The following is a 15,619-nucleotide window of genomic DNA, read 5'->3' on the forward strand; positions in this document are numbered from 1 at the left end:
AGAGGCAGTTTTCTACCAGACAGAGGTGCTTGCAGGGGTCATTGTTCCTGTGTTGGGAAATCCCCAGTAGCAAGGCTAACTGGCAGCCATATCTGAGTTTCCATCATCATGGTCCATACTGTTTGCTCTGCCCTAATGATTCCTTGAAACTGCACCCCATCAAATTTGCAGCTCCACCCAACCTGTTTACAGCAGCTTTTCCATATGAATGGCCTGTATTGTTCAGGCTTCAGACTTTGCTAAAAATCTCTCAAGAAATCATCATATAGCTGATGAGAGCATGCCCCACACCTATCAATAAAAGGTCCAAGATCCTGGTACTAGCACCATCCTGCTTTGCTTCACAGCAGGGCCTCACCTGGACACTTCCAAGCCCAATACAAATAGCTCCTGCTGGGTGTTCCCAGGCAGTGGCTGACTTTGCACCTCCCTGGGGGCCCTAGTCCCAGTACACCCAGTGGAGAGCTTTAGACCATAGCAGATTACAACTCTACACATCCATAAGTGACACACTCAAGGGGAAGACTCAGTGAGCACCAAAGCCACACTGAAGCAAGTCCTGCTCCAGAGGGATGTTTTCTCAACAGCAGCTCTCCCACTGTAGTCACAGCAGGTCCTCACAGCCAATTGGCCTGGAGGTCAATTCCTACAAGAGCTACCAACAACAATCAAGGCTGTGCACACAGTCCACATAGGGGCTCACCTAGAGTGCCCAGCTCGCCCAGCTTAGGTGACTGGGGAGGCTGAGCTACTGGGCCCTACAGGACACATACTACACAAGACCACTGTTACCAATTCCAGGAGACATAGCAGCTCTACCTAATACATAGAAACAAACACAGGGAAGCAGACAAAATGTGGAGACAAAGAAGCATGTCACAAATGAAAGAAATGGAATCAAGCAAACTACTGGACAGAGTTCAAAATCATCTTGTAAGGTTATTCAAGGATCTTCATGGGAGATTCAAGGATCTTAATGATACTTTCATGGATCTTAGTGAGAAGGTCAAAGACATGAAAAGGGACCAGTCAGAAAGTAAGCATACACTAATGAAATAAAGAATAATTTACAGGGATTCAACAGTAGAGCAGTGCAGTCCAAAAAATCAAATCAACCAGTTGGAATATGAGGAAGCAAAAAACATCCAATCAGAAGAGCAAAAAGAAAAAGAATCCAAACTATCAAGATAGTTTAAGGAGCCTCTGGGACAACTTCAAGCATATCAACATTCACATTATGGGGGAGCCAGAAAGAGAAGAGAGAGAGCAAGATATTGAAAACCTACTGGAAGAAATAATGACAGGAAACTTTCCCAACCTGGTGAAGGAAATGGACTTTTAAGTCCAGGAAGAGCAGAGAGTCCCAAACAAGAGGAACCAAAAGAGGCCCACACCAAGACACATCATAATTAAAAAGTCAAGGGTTAAAGACAAAGAGAATCTTAAAAGCAGCAAGAGAAAATTAGTTAGTTACCTACAAGGGAGCGACCATATAACTGTCAGCTGATTTCTTAACAGAAACTTTGCAGGCCAGAAGGGAGTGGCAAGAAATATTCAAAGTGATGAATAGCAAGAACCTACAACTAAGATTATTATACCCAACAAAGCTATCATTCAGAAATGAAGGGCAGATAAAGAGCTTCACAGACAAGAAAAAGCTAAAAGAGTTCATCACCACCAAAGCAGTATTACATGAAATGTTGAAGAGGAAGAAGAAGAAGAAAAAAAGAAGTTAAAAAATATGAACAAAATGGCAATAAATACATATCTATCAACAACTGAATATAAAAATCAAAATAAATGAACAAGAAATCTAATGAATAAACTGGTGAATGAAACAGAATCAGAAGCATGGAAACATGGAACAGACTGAGGAATCTCAGAGGGAAGGGGATTGGGGGGTGGAAAGAGATTAACCAAAGATCTCACCTATGGACAGAGACAGTAGGATGGTGAAGGCCTAGGGAAGGGTGGAAACTGGATGGAGGGGGGCAATGGGAGGAAAAAGAAGGACATCTGTAATACTCTTGACAATAAAGATTTAAATAATCTACACTAATAAAAGAGAAAGATGCAAATTGACCATCACTTTGCAATGCCCACCAGACAATCAGAAGTGAATATGCAAATTAGTACGACAAAGATGGAAGGTTAATTTGCATACGTAGGCGCTGAGTGTCTGGGGGTGAGGCGGCCGCTTGCATGCACGCCGGTGCCAAGCGGCCTGGGTCCCGGGGATGGGCGTCCTCAGGACACAGGCCACCCTGAGCCTGTAGGCCCACGCATAGGCACAGAGCAGCCAGGGTCCAGGAACGACCCCCAGCCACTCCAGGCCTACGCTTGCAGGAACTGGGGGCGGGGTGGGAACATCCCCAGAACCCAGGTGCTCTGAGCTGGCACGTGCAAGCGGCCGGGGGTGGGGTAGGAATGTCCCCCAATGCTGAGCGAGCAGACAGCAGACTGCGGGGGAGCAGACAGCAGGGCCCTGCTTGCACCTGGCCGTGGCAGCAAGGAGCAAGCAGTACCCCGCAGGGCCCCCACAGAGAGCAGACACCAGGGCCTGTGGTGGCATCAAGCAGGCAGGTCCGCCGAGAGCAGAGAACCACAGGGAGCAGGCCTAAGCCATCAGTTGGGGATCCCCCTGAGAGCTCCCAGATTGAAAAGGGAGCAGGTCGGGCTGAGGGACTCACCGTGCATGAATTTCGTGCACCAGGCCCCCAGTAATAATAATAAATGACAACAACAGCAGCAAAAAAGAAGAGGGGAGGGGAGGGGAGGGGAAGGGAGGGGAGGGGAGAGGAGGGGAGAGAAGGGGGGAGGGGAGGGGAGGGGAGGGGAGGGGAGGGGAGGGGAGGGAAACGAAACTGAAGGGAGAAATTATTTAAAAACAACATCCAGGGGGAGGAAAAATGGCAGCGGAATAGACAGACGTGTTCCAAGCCTTGTCCCAGAGCAGAAAGAAAGAACAGCTGAGGGTCACATGAGGAATGTTTCTTAGCAAGTTAAGGGACAGCTAAACTCCAGAAGAAGGTGGGGGACTGCTAGATGGGGTTCCCCTGACCTGGAAGTCCCCACTGCGGCTGGGTCCCCTCCCGGAGCAACAGGCTCCGAAGAGGAGTTTGCGCCATCTTGAACGGGAAAGTGGAGATTGTCGGAAACCAGAGAATCCACAACTGCGGCACCCACAGAACAGCTGCAAGCCCCAGAACAACGGTCCCCAGTTGACGCAAACACACGGATTCAGAGGAGCTCTACACTCCACCACGGAAAGGTCAGATTTCGCCTGGGATAAGGTGAGGTCTCTGGTCCCAGCGGGAGAGAGAAACGTGCATTTTGCGGGAGCTGGAGGACAAGGGAAGTCTGTGCCTAGAAAAATCCGTGGCAGTTGGGGCTGGCATGATCTGTGAATGTGGAAGGGGGTCCTCAGAGATGCTAACAGAAGGGCTCTCTAAAAAGCAACCCATTTTGATCTGACGTGCAGGGACACCCTAAGAATTTCAGGGGTGTGCCAGCTGCCTAGACTTACGCGCAGCCCCGGAGTTTGCACACTTGGGCTTTTTCCTCTTCAAATCCTTGCTTCTGATTGCTAAGCCCAATACATAGGATCACCCAGTGGGGACACCCTGGGAGACTGCAGGGAAAAGTGTTTTTCTGGAACCTGGGGATCGGAGCAGGGAGTGACCATCGGAGAGCCAGCTCTGAGGCAGCCCACTCCCACAAATCGGTAGTGAGTGCAACAGGGAAAGAAGGCTCTAACACTGCCTAGAGAGTCCATAGATAGACCCGGAAGTCAATCCAGAAAAACTGCCACCCAGGGGCTGAATCACAAATTGACTCTTGTGTAATCAAAAATAAAGGAATACGAGAAATTAAGACACACCGCCTGCTTAAAATCAGGACTGGCTTACAACACTGAAGAACAGTGGAACGCAGGGAACTGCAATACTGTCCGGACTGAGAAACAGGCGTGCCAAACAGAACAACAGAGGAAGTGAATGACCTTCACTACTCCACATTTTATTTTTATTTTTTATTTTTTTATTTTTTATTTTCATTGCTTGCATCTTTTACTCAAGAAACTAATTTTTTTTCTTTCTTCTTCACTTCATTTTACCTTTTTAATTATTACATTTTTATTTTCAATCCGTATTATTACTACTGCTATTTTATCTTTTTTTATTTTAAGTGCCATTTTATTTTCTCTTCATTTTATTTTGGGATTAGTGTTCTACATTCTATTTTCATCTTTCCTTTAGCATCGTTTTACTCTATCTCAAATCAACCTTTATGCCATCACTCTCTTCCTAACCTTCCCCTTTTCGGTGTCCTGTTTATCTTACCCCTTTCCTGCTTTAGATTTCCCTATTCTTTCTGTTTACCCCTTGTTAAAATTTCACCCTACTTACATATCCAATCTCCAATCCCCTGCTCAAAGTCCATACACACCTCTCTCTTCGCTGTCTTAACTATCCAAAAAATTCTTTTTCTCTCTGTCCTTTTGTTGTTGTTCGCTTGAATGTTGATTATATCGAATTTTTATGCTTTTTTGTGAGATTGTTTTGCTTATTCTTCTTTTGTTTGTTTATTTTTTTTGTTTGTTTTGTGCTTCTGTTTTCACTTGCCTCACTCAATATTAGTTGGTGTTGTAGTTTGTATTACTCCCCAGGTACTTGACGCTGGCATTTGCTGGGATTAGTGATTGTTCTATTGGAGTTTTGTCGCCAATATATATAGTTTGTTCCCCTTTCTCTCTTAGTCTCTTTCTTGTCTCCCTTACTTTTTTTTCCTTCTCCCAATTTCATTTTGACACTCCTTTTTTTTCCTTTCTTTCTTTTTCCTCTTCTTCTTTCTCTCCTATCCCCTAATTTGCCTTTCTCTGGTGGTCACCTTTATTGGAGGTTATCAATATCGGGAATACATTTCTGTTCAGTGCCTTTTATGTTGTACCTGGTAGTGCTGTATTTTGTGCCTTTAAATCAACACAGGAGAGAGAGAACTACATAAGCAGACACCCAGAAAAGAGAGACCTTAGGGAGACAAAGAAACAGCCCACATATGAAAGAAAAGCAGGCATTACCAGAAAAGGAAGTAAACGAAACGGAGGCAACCAACTTTCCAGAAAAAGAATTCAGAGAAATGGTCATAAGCTGGCTGAAAAAAATGGAAGACAAATTCAATAATATGAGCAAGAACCAAGAGGAAATGAAGAAGAACCAAGAAGAAATGAAAAATGACATCGCTGCTGTAAAGAACTCAATAGAAAGCATCAAGAGTAGACTAGAAGAAGCAGAGGACTGCAACGGTGAGCTAGAAGACAAGATGGGGAAAAATACCCAAGTAGAGCAACTTCTAGAAAAAAAAATTAAAAGGCAGGAGGAGAGCCTAAGGGAACTTTGGGACAACACGAAACAAAACAACATCCGCATAATAGGGGTTCCAGAAGAAAAGGAAGCTGAGCAAGAAATAGAAAACCTCTTTGAAGAAATAATGACAGAAAATTTCCCTGATATAGAAAAGAAAAAACCCACACAAATCCAAGAAGCTCACAGAGTCCCAAGCAAAATGAACCCCAAAAGACTGACGCCAAGGCACATTATAATTAAATTGACAAACACCAACGACAAAGTAAGAATCTTAAAAGTGGCAAGAGAGAGACAGAAAGTTACATACAAAGGAACCCCCATCAGACTAGCAACTGATTTCTCAACAGAAACTCATCAGGCCAGAAGGGAATGGAATGAAATATACAAAGTCATGCAAAGGAAGGGTCTGAATCCAAGAATACTGTACCCAGCAAGGCTATCAATCAAAATTGAAGGTGAAATCAGGAGCTTCACAGACAAAAAAGGACTAAGGGAATTTATTACCACCAAACCAGCAATGCAAGAAATGCTAAAGGGTCTGCTGTAAAAAAAAAATAAATAGGAAGCAAAGAAGGAACACAGGGGTAAAGAATAAAAATGGCGACAAATAAGTACCTATCAATAATAATTTTAAATGTAAATGGATTAAATGCCCCAATCAAAAGAAATAGGGTAACGGATTGGATAAGAAAACAAGACCCATATATCTGCTGTCTACAAGAAACCCTCCTCAAAAAAAAATACGCACACAGACTGAGAGTGAAGGGATGGAAAAAGGTTTTCCAGGCAAATGGAACTGAAAAAAAGCTGGGGTAGCAATACTTATATCTGACAAATTAGACCTCAAAGTGAAGGACATAACAAGAGATAACGAAGGCCACTTCATAATACTAAAGGGAGCAATCCAACAAAAAGAAATAACTCTGGTAAACATATATGCACCCAATACAGGAGCACCCACATACATAAAAAAAATTCCTGGAGGATAACAAGGGAGAGATTGACAGCAATACAATCATAGTAGGAGACTTTAATACCCCACTATCACCATTGGACAAATCCTCTAAACAAAAAATCAGCAAAGAAACATCAATCCTAAATGACTCACTAGACCAGATGGAATTAATTGACATCTTCAGAACATTTCACCCCAAAGCCACAGAATATACATTCTTCTCAAGTGCACATGGGTCATTTTCAAAGATAGACCATATGTTGGGACATAGGCAAAGTCTCTTCAAATTCAAGAAGATAGAAATCATATCAAGCATCTTCTCAGACCACAGTGGCATAAAACTGGAGATCAACTACAATAAAAACAACCCAAAGAAATCAAACACATGGAGACTAAACAGCATGCTATTAAACCATGACTGGGTTACCAGAGAGATCAAAGAAGAAATAAAAAAACATCATGGCAACAAATGATAATGAAAACACTACAATCCAAAATCTATGGGACACAGCAAAAGCAGTCTTGAGAGGGAAGTTCATAGCTCTATACAAGCCTACTGCAAAAAACAAGAAACAATGGTAATAAATTACCTAACCATACAACTCAAAGAGTTAGAAAGAGAGCAACAAGCCCAGTGTAAGCAGAAGGAAGGAAATAATAAAGATCAGAGCAGAAATGAATGACATAGAGACCAAACAAACAATACAAAAGATCAACAAAACCAAGAGCTGGTTCTTTGAAAGGATACACAAGATTGATGAACCTCTAGCCAGGCTCGCCAAGAAGCAAAGAGAGAGGACCCAAATAAACAAAATCAGAAATGAAAGAGGTGAAATAACAACAGATCCCGCCGAAATACAAAGGATTGTTAAAAAATACTACGAACAACTCTATTCCAACAAACTGGACAACCTGGAGGAAATGGACATATTCCTAGAAAAATATAACCTTCCAAAACTCAATCAGGAAGAATCTAAACAGCTCAATATGCCAGTAACTATGGAAGAAATTGAAGCAGTCATCAAAGAGCTTCCGGCAAAAAAAAGCCTGGGGCCAGATGGCTTCACAGGAGAGTTTTACCAAACATTCAAGGAAGAACTAAAACCTATCCTCCTCAGACTATTCCAAAAAATTCAAGAGGAAGGAACACTTCCAAGCTCCTTCTATGAAGCCAGCATCACCCTAATACCAAAACCAGATAAAGACAACACAATGACGGAGAATTATGGGCCAATATCCATCATGAACATAGATGCCAAAATCCTCAACAAAATTCTAGCAAATCGGATCCAGCAGTACATCAGAAAGATCATACACCATGACCAAGTAGGGTTTATCCCAGGAATGCAAGGATGGTACAATATCCGCAAATCAATAAATGTGATACATCACATAAACAAATTGAGAGATAAAAATCACATATTCATATCAATTGATGCAGAAAAAGCATTTGACAAAATCAACACCCTTTCTTGACAAAAACTCTCAACAAGGTGGGAACAGAAGGATCATACCTCAACATAAAAAGAGCTATATATGATAAACCCACAGCTAACATCGTATCAATGGGCAAAAACTAAAACCATTTCCCCTAAGAACAGGAACAGGACAGGGATGCCCACTCTCACCACTCCTGTTCGACATAGTACTGGAAGTATTAGCCATTGCAATTAGACAAGAAAAAGAAATAAAAGGCATCCAAATTGGAAAAGAAGTAAAGCTGTCCTTATTTGTAGATGACATGATATTATACATAAAAAACCCGAAAGACTCCATCAAAAAACTAACAGACTTAATAAATGAATTCGGCAATGTAGCAGGATACAAAATTAACGCCAAGAAATCTATGGCATTTCTATACACCAATAGTGAACTTACAGAAAGAGTGACTAAAAAAGCAATCCCATTTACCATCACACCAAAAAAATTAAGATACTTAGGAATAAACCTAACCAAGGAGGTAAAAAAACCTGTATGCGGAAAAGTACAGGACACTGAAAAAAGAGATTGAGGAAGACATAAACAGATGGAAGAACATACCATGTTCATGGATTGGGAGAATCAACATCATTAAAATGTCCATACTACCCAAAGCAATCTATAGAGTCAATGCACTCCCCATTAAAATACCAACGGCATATTTCACAGACCTAGAAAGAACTCTCCAAAAATTCATCTGGAATAAAAAAAAGACTCCAAATAGCCACAGCGATCCTGAGAAAGAAGAATAAAGTAGGAGGGATCTCAATACCAGATTTCAAGCTGTATTACAAAGCCACTGTCCTCAAAACAGCCTGGTACTGGCACAAGAACAGACATATAGACCAATGGAATAGAATAGAGAATCCAGATATTGACCCAAACCACTATGCGCAATTAATATTTGACAAAGGAGGCATGAGCATACAATGGAGTCAAGACAGTCTCTTCAATAAATGGTGTTGGGAAAACTGGACAGATACATGCAAAAAAATGAAACTAGATCACCAACTTACACCATACACAAAAATAAACTCAAAATGGATACAGGACTTAAATATAAGACGGGAAACCATAAAAATACTAGAGAAATCCACAGGCAGCAAAATCTCAGACATATGCTAAAAAAACTTTTTCACTGATACTGCCCCTAGGGCAACGGAAGCCAAAGAGAAAACAAATGGGACATCAAAATAAAAAGCTTTTGCACAGCAAAAGAAACCATCAACAAAACAACAAGAAACCCTACTGTATGGGAGAACATATTTGCAAATGTTATCACTGATAAAGGTTTAATCTCCAACATCTACAGGCAGCTTATACAACTTAATAAAAGGAAGATAAATGATCCAATAAAAAAATGGGCAACGGACCTAAATAGAATCTTTTCGAAAGAAGACAGAAGAAAGGCCAAGAGACACATGAAAACATGCTCAAAGTCACTAATTATTGGAGAGATGCAAATCAAAACTACAATGCGATACCAACTCACACCTATCAGAATGGCTATCATCAACAAATCAACAAAGGACAAGTGTTGGTGAGGATGCAGAGAAAAAGGAACCCTCGTGCACTGCTGGTGGGAATGCAGACTGGTGCAGCCACTGTGGAGAACAGTATGGAGTTTCCTCAAAAAACTGAAAATGGAACTCCCATTTGACCCAGTAATCCCACTCCTAGGAATATATCCTAAGAAACTAGAAACACCAATCAGAAAGGATATATGCACCCCTATGTTCATAGCAGCACAATTTACAATAGCTAAGATTTGGAAACAGCCTAGGTGCCCGTCAGCAGATGACTGGATCAGAAAACTATGGTACATCTACACAATAGAATACTATGCTGCCATAAAAAAGAAGGAATTACTACCATTTGTAGGCACCTGGATGGAATTAGAGAACATTATGCTCAGTGAAATAAGCCAGTCAATGAAAAAAAAATACCACATGATCTCACTCATTTGGGGATAATGAAAAACATTATAAACTGATGAACAAAAAGATAGATACAGAGGCAGTAAAGCATCAAACAGACTGTCAAATTACAGCGGTAAGGTTAGGGAGAGGTGGGGGAAATTAGAGATCAACTGAAGGACTTATATGCATGCATATAAGAGTAACCAACGGATGCAAAACATTGGGGGGTGTGGGTATGTATGGGAGTGGGGTGGGGGGGCCAATGGTAAGATATGTACACATATAATACCTTAATAAAAAAAAAAATAAATAAATAAATAAATAAAAATAAAATAAAAAATAAAAAATAATAAAACCAACATCCACACTAGAGGCCATTCGAGAGAATGTAAGGGCATCCTTATCTCATCGTAGGAGACAACCTAGTTGCAAAGAAGGTCTGAAGTCATCGCCTCTCTGAAGCCATTTGGAGATTAAAAACTTGGTCCATTAAAAGAAGGTAGCTCAATTTAAAATAATTCCAATGACAGGGAAACCTGTACACATCATTGTGAGTGTTGGAAACACAAGGATTCACAGAGATAAGCTGCATAATTCTAGCATAAGAGATAGACTTAGAGAAACAGAGACCTAGAAAAATGATCTAAAAAAAATCTTAAGAGTGTTGATTTCCTAGGAACTGTTGAAAATGCACAGTTTTTGTTTCCTTTTCTCTGGGTTTCTCTAGTTTCTAGGTATTTCATAATGTTCTAATATTATTTTTATAATAAAATATTTTAGAAGTGTGAAAGCCAGAAAAAATTTTTATTTCAATACATGGCTTTTATTACATTTTTAAAATATCACAAATAAAACTGAAGAATCTTCAGCACCCTGCTGTTTTTGTAGCTGGACAACTTCGATCTTAATTCATCAGCCTGCTGAAGTGTTCCATCTGTCCAAAATATAGTCGCCATCCACAAATTTTCTGACATCTTTGTTTTTAACTGTTGTGGTTTGCTGAATCCAAACAGCTGAATTTGCTACAAGTTCAATGTAATTTCCTTCAAGAATTAACTAACCTTTCTGGGCTTGAGATACTGTATAGTCTACGCCTGACCTCATCCAAACCCTGCGGATATATTTTTAGGCCAAGAAATTTCTGATTTCAACAAAAGAACCATTCTCCTGAATAATGAGGTTGATGGGGAAGTGAGCGTACACAGACCTCATCTTGTAAGGGAAGCGCAGTGTAACACCTTGATCATGCTCTGTACATGACTGCAGATGGTGTGAATGGTAGCCAGTTCCTTTCTATTTCCCACCATTTGTCAATCCTGAGCCTCTTCTTTTTCTTTCCAAGGATTCTGAGTTCTATACTGATGTGACTTAAGTCCATCGGCATGGTGCCTCTGGGGCCCTTCACAACAATGTGCCTCACTTCAGATTGATGTTGACATTTTTTGGGATGTGGACAGTTTGATTGCTTGAGAATGGTCTTCATCCTCACAATAGATGTGACAAAAAGAGCCAAACACAAATTTTTGGAAAATGAAATTCAACTTTTGCTAACTTCTTTAGCATTCATATCTTCACTCAACAAATATATACTAAGTACTCACACTGCACCAGACCTGTCTGTGCCAGTTACAGGTAATATCAGAGTGCAAACAACAAACAAAAAAATCAAACAAATAGTAGGACCTGTCTCTTTTTAAATGTTGAGGGTTTTGTTTTTTTTTAGTTATTACAGTAAAGATGCAAAGTTAATGTGAATGATACACAAGCAACACTGCATGCTCTTAAACAATGTACACGCACTTACATACCTCTTAGACAATATTACACTTTTTTTGTGGGCATACATAAACAACAAGTGAATAAATAAAAAGGAATTGTGTATGCAAACTGCATGCAACATAGCTAGAATAAGTGGAAGCAAATATACTGCCCAAAATATAGAATGAGCAGAAGCAATTGTCTTCCAACAAAATAAAATTTCCTGGAAAGGTGGAAATCTGTATGAGATTAAATGAATAGAGGCCAGAAACCCTGAGGCTCATAGCTGCTCAGTCATGCCCTGTGTAATCACCAGGAGTTCAAAGACTGGATGGATTTAAAACGATTAACAGGTATAATTGCTTCTTCTCTTTAGGAAGCAAATAGACCTAATTATTTTACCTATCTTCGATACCATTACAAGGTAATTTCTGGTCTATGTTGCCAAGGAAAAATATTTTTTTAAACCTTAAATTATTTTTCCCTCCACATTTCAGTAATTCTTAGAATTTCTATTTATAAAAAAATTAAGCCCAAATAAATGATCAAAATACACTTTTCAAACTCAGCCTATAATAAGTGATAGAATATAGTAACATAATGGGTATTTCTTCAGCTTTCTGTTAACAGTAAAACAAGATCTGAGATGGAGAGAAATGAGATATAAGATTGTTGTCTTTTTTGTTTAATTAATTTTAGAAATATATATAATATGAAGAGTAATTTTCTTTTAAAATAAGTATTTTATTTACATGTTCACATAAAACTGCATGCTGGTGTTTTCAGAGGCTAATAGAGGCTCATCAAAATTGTCTCTGAAAATATATGCATGTGCATGTCAAAATGGAATAAGGACACATTCAGTAATACAACTTTCAAAAACATGTTTTAATATTAAAAATAAATGAAAGCAGTGTATACCTTTATAAATATTCTCTAATTTCTAAGTAGCAATTATTTTATTTTTCTGCTTTAGAAAAACCAGGAATGAGGTCAAATGTGTAGATAATTGGTCCCTGACCTATTTGGTCATACTCTTGCGGTATAAGGACGTGTACTTTATAGGTACACAGTGTGATTTTTATACACAACTAACGTTTAACGCCACTGAATTAAAGGTTGAACTTACTGTGATACACATTTCCTGTATTACTGAGCATACTGAAATTTTACTATTTTTTAATAGTTCAACTGCTATGATTAATACAAGCAAATAGTTATGTAGCACTTACTATACTTGACACACTTTTCTTTTTTTTTCTTTTTTTTAATATATTTTGATTCCAGAGAGGAAGGGAGAGGGAGAGAGAGGTAAAAAAAAAAATCAATGATGAAAAAGAATCATTGAACAGCTGCCTCCTGTATTCCCCACACTGGGGATAGAGCTACAAGTAGGCATGTACCCTGACCTGGAATAGAATTGTGATCTCCCAGTTCAGTGGTCGGCAAACTGCAGCTCACGAGCCACATGCGGCTTGTGAGCCGCGGTTTGCCGCTCTGTTGAATAATGAGTTTGCTGACCACTGACCTAGACCCTCGATTCCAATAATTACAGGCTGTTGTTGCTCCTTGAGATTAAGCTCCTATCCCAGTGGTCGGCAAACTCATTAGTCAATAGAGCGGCAAACCGCAGCTCACAAGCCGCATGTGGCTCATGAGCCGCAATTTGCCGACCACTGTCCTAGTTCATAGGACAACCACTGAGCCATGCCAGCCGGGCTACATGACACACTTTTCTAAGTCTCTTAAAAACACATTAACTAATTTCATTATTAAAAAATAGGTGCAATCTTACCTAATAATAGACAAACATGTAAATTGACCGTACCTCCACGGCGCCCACAGCCAATCAGAGTGAGTATGCAAATTAGAAGGTCAAAGATGGCGGCTGCCCAGCTGCTCCAGGCGGGGAGTGGCCAGGAGGGGCAGGACACCTGCTATGAGAGGGAGGGTGGGGGCAAAGGGATCTGCAGGAACAGAGTGCCGCAGCGAAGATAAGACTGCAGACTCCGGAGTCTGCAGCTAAGATGAAGATGGCAGACTCCAGCCGGAGTTTGCAGCAAAGACGAAGACAGCAATCTGCAGCAAAGATGGCAGACTCCAGCTGGAGTCTGCAGCAAAGATGGCAGACTCTGGCCGGAGTCTGCAGCAAAGTCGAAGATGGCAGACTCTGGCCAGAGCGAAGGCCTGGGTCCTGGGTGTCGGAGAAAAACCGGTGCTGGAAGCCAAAGGAAGGAAGGCCTACTGCACAAATCTCTTCATGCAACGGGCCTCTAGTGTTATTATAAACCCCGTTTTATAGATAAGAAATTTGAAAGATAGCAAAGAGAGGTAATTCACCTGAGGTCACACAGCTGATATATGATAGATGTGAGCCATGGTCTCAGGTCATTTGGCTCCAAAGTGTATGTTTATATCTATCTGAAGTTCTAAACTGTCTCTCTACTTGAGTTTTAAGAGAACCATAACAGTATTCAATATGACCATATAGAAAAAGATTAAATAATATATGGCTAACTTTTATATGAAATGATTACTTTAGATATGCATGACTAAAATGAAATTATATAAGTAAAATAATAAATAATGATAAAGAAAATACTTAAGGAATTAATTATTTTTACTGGTTATTTACTTCATATGCTTTTCACTTGGCAAATTATAAGCAGACCATTACTTCTAGTGTTTTGTTTGTTTTCGCTTCACTCTAACCATGGCAATGCACTATTATGTTTGCATGCATAGCCAGTGAAGCTTAGTCCAGTTTCCAGAGGTCCCATTTTCCTTATAATAATTTTGAGGCATAATGTGCAAAAGACCATCTTAAATGCCATCTACAACAAATTCCCTCTCTCTGAGTTATTACCATCATATACATATGTATAAGCAACACTTCTGAGACCTTCAAGATTAAAGATGTTTACCCCTCGTTGCAAAACTGACACCCCAAAAAAGAGTGCAAAAGCTCTACAGAACTACAAGAATTGCAAATTTTGCAGGTGAAAAATAGTTTGAAAAAGCAAAGGTGAATCAATATTCTTCTTGAGCATAAGATGCACAGCAGCTGGCCAAGATTAAACTGCCACCTTGTATAACCTACAGAATCATTACTTGGTTTGACTTAGTTCTTCATAGTTACCTAGGCCTATTAATGCTTTTAAGAGTTCATAAAAGCAAGTGGTGTTTTCTCATAGCAACTAAGACTTTAAGATAATTATCTCATTAATCTTAAATGTCAAATAGAGCAACAGCTAAAACGTATTTATGTTTCAATTCATTAGCTATGTTAATTCTCACAATCCTCAAAATGTTCTGAGTTAGGCACTATTATTATCCATAATTTGTTGGTGAGGAAACTGAAGCACAGAAATTAAGGCACAGAAACTAGCCTAAGATTTCACAGGTATAAGTGATGGAACAGAGATTCAGCTCCCTGCAGTCCTTTCCAGAATTGGGACAATTTGCCACTAAATCATGCTGTAAAACAATTTAGCTTGCATAGAATAGACTTTATAGACCACAGGTTTTCATTTTAACTTTCAAAATACTGTAAGAAATACTAAAAAAAATATATATTTTGGTCCTATATGGCAGGTGGAGGAGAGAAGATAGTAGATTGATGTCAGCATATTCAGGCTCTTTTCCTAGGCCCATCAACCTCTACCTCTCCATCCACAGTTGCTGGGTCAATTTCCTCATCCATAAAATGAGGTTAATATAGCATGTTAAAGCTGGAATAAGAACTGATAAATTTGTCAACCCTCACATTTTCCAAACAAAGGAAAACTAATCAACAGATTGAAGTTGACAACAAAAATCCCCTCTAGCCAGAACCAGGACAGGACCTAGTTCTTTTGAATCCCATAAACAGGCGGTTAGAAGTAAAATCTTTTGTAAGAGACTAAAGAAGAGGTATTCTTAGCCTTTTCAGGGTGTGCTTCAAAGTGACTGTGAATTCTTCAAAGTGAATGCAAATTTCCTTGAGCATGCATGGAGATATAAAAATGACTTAGTTTTACAAGAGGTTCTCATCTTCACAATAAAAAACATGGAAATTAGCTTTACTATTTTAGATTAATTTTTAAAAGCTAAGAGGGGTAAATACTTGAACAATTATCTCCCAAATAAAACACAGAGAGGTATTT

At 39.7% G+C, this 15,619-nt stretch overlaps 1 protein-coding gene and 1 pseudogene across 9 annotated transcripts in view; both read right to left on the reverse strand.

Annotated features, from left to right (window-relative positions):
• ROBO1 (roundabout guidance receptor 1) overlaps window positions 1–15,619 on the reverse strand; it is a 1,316,070-nt gene that overhangs the window by 394,775 nt on the left and 905,676 nt on the right. The gene's annotated exons all lie outside the window — the stretch shown is intronic.
• On the reverse strand, window positions 10,621–11,199 carry LOC308242612 (large ribosomal subunit protein uL6-like; annotated as a pseudogene). Its single transcript has one exon. The product of its transcript is annotated as a large ribosomal subunit protein uL6-like (transcript).

This window comes from Plecotus auritus, assembly GCF_963455305.1.
Source record: "Plecotus auritus genome assembly, chromosome: 2".
Taxonomy (NCBI): domain Eukaryota; kingdom Metazoa; phylum Chordata; class Mammalia; order Chiroptera; family Vespertilionidae; genus Plecotus; species Plecotus auritus.